The sequence below is a fragment of the Helianthus annuus genome, chromosome 4, assembly GCF_002127325.2.
Source record: "Helianthus annuus cultivar XRQ/B chromosome 4, HanXRQr2.0-SUNRISE, whole genome shotgun sequence".
Taxonomy (NCBI): Eukaryota; Viridiplantae; Streptophyta; class Magnoliopsida; order Asterales; family Asteraceae; genus Helianthus; species Helianthus annuus.
The window spans coordinates 95,864,863-95,870,714 of NC_035436.2; the positions used below are offsets into that span (position 1 = coordinate 95,864,863).

General features: G+C 39.7%; 1 long non-coding RNA gene across 1 annotated transcript; it reads right to left on the minus strand.

The window, feature by feature from the left end:
* Positions 1-2,956: 2,956 nt before the first annotated feature.
* LOC118491258 lies at positions 2,957-5,852 on the minus strand. Its single transcript, XR_004890998.1, has 3 exons — positions 5,081-5,852; positions 4,012-4,107; positions 2,957-3,012 (listed from the first exon to the last, which is right to left on the minus strand). It is a non-coding gene; the product is annotated as an uncharacterized LOC118491258 (long non-coding RNA).

Genomic DNA, 5,852 nt, shown 5'->3' on the forward strand with positions numbered 1-5,852 from the left:
TGATTCATCATGTATGTGTGATCTGAGGGAGAGTAATTGTTGATGAATATGTTATGAGAGTGAGTCATCCGATTATTTCAGACTGTTGGTGCATTAAAATTGTTAAATCTAGAAAACTTACTGTGAGGTAGAGTCTATGCAGGTCAAGTTATCCAAGCTAGATGATAGCCAGGTTTCGATCTTGGATCTAAAGATAAAGAGCCAGGTTACAACACCTGAGGACTCTGATTGAAAGAAGCCAAGTTTCTAACTCCTAATGAGCCAGGCAGATCGATCCTGGAAATTAAAGACTCTGCAGATAGAGCTTGAGACAAGTTCCAATCCTGGAACATGAAAGCCAGACGACGATCCTGTATCAGATATTGCTGAAGAACAAAGGAATGCCAGCAAATCGAGAGGGGGAGTCTGAAGATATTTAAGCAAAGGAGAGTCTGTTAATGAAGATAGAGAGAAAGAAAAGCCCAGAGACTGATCAAGACTGAAGATGTGAAGACACAGAATTGTCGTGACTCGATAGTCGACTCGTCAACATCTGAGGGGGAGTCTGTTGGTGCACTACATATGTCGACTTCGTCTTGTATCGAGTCTTACATTGTATTGTAAAGATTAGGGCGCGTTTTACGAGAAAACATGAGATTGTATGTGTTTAGAGAGCAGGTTTCGCTCATAGGAACATTAGGAAAGGTTTCGCTCATATGTCAGCTAGATAGTTCCGCTTATTTGTCATGTTGAGGTTTTGCTTATGTGTACATGTACACTGGAGCGAAACCATAACACTACATATATGTGTACCTATGAGCGAAACCATAGGGAGTGCCTTGTATTCCATACCGAAGTGCTGCTGGTGTGAAGAACGAGCTGTAAACATTGTTAAATCAATACAATTAGCAGTTTTAGTGAAGATTCAGCTGTTTCTACCTCCGTTTCTTATTATTCCGCACCTGAAACGTAGTTGAACGCCTCTGAACGATTCAATGGGGCCAGAACACGATCCTACAAGTGGTCAGAGCTAGGTTACAACACCTGAGTACTCTGATTGAAAGAAGCCAAGTTTCTAACTCCTGATGAGCCAGGCAGATCGATCCTAGAAATTAAAGACTCTGCAGATAGAGCTTGAGACAAGTTCCAATCCTGGAACATGAAAGCCAGACGACGATCCTGTATCAGATATTGCTGAAGAACAAAGGAATGCCAGCAAATCGAGAGGGGGAGTCTGAAGATATTCAAGCAAAGGAGAGTCTGTTAATGAAGATAAAGAGAAAGAAAAGCCCAGAGACTGATAAAGATTGAAGATGTGAAGACACAGAATTGTCGTGACTCGATAGTCGACTCGTCAACATCTGAGGGGGAGTCTGTTGGTGCACTACATCTGTCGACTTCGTCTTGTATCGAGTCTTACATTGTATTGTATAGATTAGGGCGCGTTTTACGAGAAAACATGAGATTGTATGTGTTTAGAGAGCAGGTTTCGCTCATAGGAACATTAGGAAAGGTTTCGCTCATATGTCAGCTAGATAGTTCCGCTTATTTGTCATGTTGAGGTTTCGATTATGTGTACATGTACACTGGAGCGAAACCATAACACTATATATACGTGTACCTATGAGTGAAACCATAGGAATTGCCTTGTATTCCATACTGAAGTGCTGCCGGTGTGAAGAACGAGCTGTAAACATTGTTAAATCAATACAATCAGCAGTTTTAGTGAAGATTCAGCTGTTTCTACCCCCGTTTCTTGTTATTCCGCACCTGAAACGTAGTTGAACGCCTCTGAACGAGTCAATCGGGTCAGAACACGATCCTATCGAGTCCTACATTGTATTGTATAGATTAGGGTGCGTTTTACGAGAAAACATGAGATTTTATGTGTTTAGAGAGCAGGTTTCGCTCATAGGAACATTAGGAAAGGTTTCGCTCATATGTCAGCTAGATAGTTCTGCTTATTTGTCATGTTGAGGTTTCGCTTATGTGTACATGTACACTGGAGCGAAACCATAACACTATATATACGTGTACCTATGAGCGAAACCATAGGAATTGCCTTGTATTCCATACCGAAGTGCTGCCGGTGTGAAGAACGAGCTGTAAACATTGTTAAATCAATACAATCAACAGTTTTAGTGAAGGTTCAGCTGTTTCTACCTCCGTTTCTTGTTATTCCACACCTGAAACGTAGTTGAACGCCTCTGAACGACTCAATCGGGTCAGAAGACGATCCTATCGAGTCTTACATTGTATTGTATAGATTAGGGCGCGTTATACGAGAAAACATGAGATTGTATGTGTTTAGAGAGCAGGTTTCGCTCATAGGAACATTAGGAAAGGTTTCGCTCATATGTCAGCTAGATAGTTCTGCTTATTTGTCATGTTGAGGTTTCGCTTATGTGTACATGTACACTGGAGCGAAACCATAACACTATATATACGTGTACCTATGAGCGAAACCATAGGAATTGCCTTGTATTCCATACCGAAGTGCTGCCGGTGTGAAGAACGAGCTGTAAACATTGTTAAATCAATACAATCAGCAGTTTTAGTGAAGATTCAGCTGTTTCTACCTCCGTTTCTTGTTATTCCGCACCTGAAACGTAGTTGAACGCCTCTGAACAACTCAATCGGGTCAGAACACGATCCTATCGAGTCTTACATTGTATTGTATAGATTAGGGCGCGTTTTACAAGAAAACATGAGATTGTATGTGTTTAGAGAGCAGGTTTCGCTCATAGGAACATTAGGAAAGGTTTCGCTCATATGTCAGCTAGATAGTTCCGCTTATTTGTCATGTTGAGGTTTCGCTTATGTGTACATGTACACTAGAGCGAAACCATAACACTATATATAGGTGTACCTATTGTCACACCCCGAAAAATCAGAGCTGGCGTGACTGGACCGGTATCTTCATTGCACAGCGGAAGCAATAAGCTAAGACTTCTAAACAATGAACGCCTGCTAAGTACTCGAATTCCCATGGGTTCTCCTATTCCAACCGTTCCATAGTTTTGAAAATGCAACCTGAGAAAGAAGATGCGAAAAAAATCAACATAAAGTTGAGCGAGTTCATAGTTTGTTTTTAAAAAGATTTTAAACAAATATTTTTGTGTACCGGTTTAAAAGCTGTGGAGAAAATTTAGTAAAATCAGAGTTTCTTGGCATGTTATATGAAAACTGTGGGTCTAGCCCACAAGAGTATTCGTGCATTGCACGAGAGAGAATGGGCCAAGCCCAAAAGAATATTTGTAAGCAGCACCAACACGTCCTCTTACTTGTACATAAGTTGAAATCATTTCCAAAGTTTGTAAATACATGTATTACGAGTTTGCGTCAAATGAATATTAAAAACATTTGAAAGTTATAGTGTTGTAAGTTGGTATGTAAAGCGTCTATGAACATGTTGATCATTAATGTTTCGCGAGGACATTAATATATGCGACGACATAGGAGGTACTCAACCCGCGTAGGCAATTTTTAGTGTCGAATCACCTCGACTGGGACACAACAGCACTCTAGTGGTCACCCATGGACCGTGAGTGGGGCTCGCCCGTACCCATTAGATCTAACCTTTGTTCCTTGGTCCTCAAAAGGATTAATGGCACCTCAGTTACAGCCTATGCTCACATGATCTAAGAGTTCATTCCATAACTTAATCATACCTAAGTTTGACATGTATTTCCCCCTGAAAGTTGTTAACCGAAACGTTGAAAGAAAAGGGGGACATGGTCTCACTGAGTTGTCTCGTTTTTCGTACGCAGGCCAACCCAGTCCCGTTGCTGTAACTAGGACATTCTCGTCACTAGTCATGAAAATCATGCACGTTTTGTAAAACCGGTATGTTTAGTATAATTCGTTCGTAAACTTTTCAAGTTCGTTGAAATTCATTTGCAACATAGTTCAGAAATATGAGTTTTCGTTCATCGAAAAGTTATTTACTTTTGCAAAAACTTGCATGTCTTTCCACCCCCGAAAACATTTATAAAAATGTAAAACAGTAAAAAGTGGGGGTTATGAACTCACCTTGACATTCCTGTGCAAAGCTAGCTTATCGTGATTCCGTGATGTCGTAGTGTCATTCCAAGAACATGAAGTAGCTAGCGTGCAACTATGACATTCCTACGAAGGAATACTTATAAGTTTCTAGTATGAGGACGTAGTTAAACTACGTGTCCGAGCTCTACCGAGTCGTAAATAAAACGACTCTACGATGGTGTTGTTAGTGTGACTTAGAATAACCATTCTATGGTTATTTGATCCCGTTTATAATTGGGATAAAACTAAGTCTCGAAAACGACTTAGTTTTCAAATAATTTAGAATGTATATACATTTATATATTTAAATATAAATATACTTATGGCGTCATGTTAGTTGTTGCGAATAGAAATACGTAGGTGGTTAGTGGTACGCCTCTTCGTAGTTTTCGTAAGACATAAGTGAATAAGATGTGTGTGTGTGTGTGTGTATATATATATATTCGAAACCATTGACATTTGAAATATAAATTTCGACGTTGAAATAAAAATAACTCGTTATATTTATTTGATAGAAAATGTATGTCGTCGTGGTGTGAAATAAATATTCGAACTTAAAGTGTGTGAAATAGGTATACACGTTAGATTTATTGTATAAAAGTGTTCGAAATATCGATGTTTGAAGTAACTATAAGCGTTATGTTTGTTTTAAATAGGTATCGGTTTCGTAATCATCGTCAAAATGAATATACTTTCATGTTTATTCAAAATATATATATATATATATATATATATATATATATATATACATATATATATATATATGCTTTAACTTTCAATAGACGTCGGTTATGAATTATAAATGTTTCATATAACGGATTTTACGAAAAACGGACAGAGTTTCAACTGTTTTTGGACGATCCCGACAACTAAGTGTCGATTTATTTTTCAAAATTCAACCAATAATTCAATCAATTCAAACTATATATACTAAAATTTTATGAAATACGACAAAATAAAACGTAAGTAAACACTAAAAGATTCGGGTCGAGCTCGGTCGCGTAACTAAAAATCTACGAATCTATATAGAAAGTTTAACGCATCGTTAAAACTTTACCGGGTCCTGAGTTGACCGGGCGTTGACATGTTTGACCGTTGTTGACCCGAGTTGACTCGGGTGTTGACCGAGCCAACCGGGTTTGACTTTTTGTTGGCTGAATGAGTCGACTACGGCTAACCGAGCCTAACATTGACCATCCTTGATCGAACCAAAACTGATATATCTCAAGCCGGCTGACCACTTGTCTTTGTTGACCCTTGTTGTTGGCCCGAGTTGACTCGAGCGTTGACCCGAACCCAAAATAATCCTCAAAACCGAATCCGAATCTGGACTGAGTGAACAAGAACTCGAACCGAGTTGATTGAATGTTGGCCGAGTCGACTCGGTTTGACCGAGTTGACTCGGGTTTGACCCGAGTATTTGACTCGTTAACCCGCAACCATGCCTGTTGTTTCCTTGTCGAACCGAAGTCCGCACCAAGCACCACTACTTCATCTTCATTATCTTCAACAACCAATCACCGTCATCTTCCACAATGATCCATCATCATCAACATCAGAGAAAGGAAAAAAAAAAAAAAAAAAAAAAAATCAAATCTCATGCTGATTATCCACTGAACTTTGGAAGATTTTTAAAAGAAAAGAGTGTTGGGAGAGAAGGGTTTACCAGAAAATACTGTCGCCGACGTTCACCGCCGCCATAAACCACCGTCGCCGCCATGTGCGGCGGCTCCCTTTCCTTTTCCGCTCTCTCTCTCTCCGGTTCTGTGTTACGCCGCCGTCGCTCACCACCACCCGATGGTGGTGGTCGTTGCTTGTTCTGCCGAAAG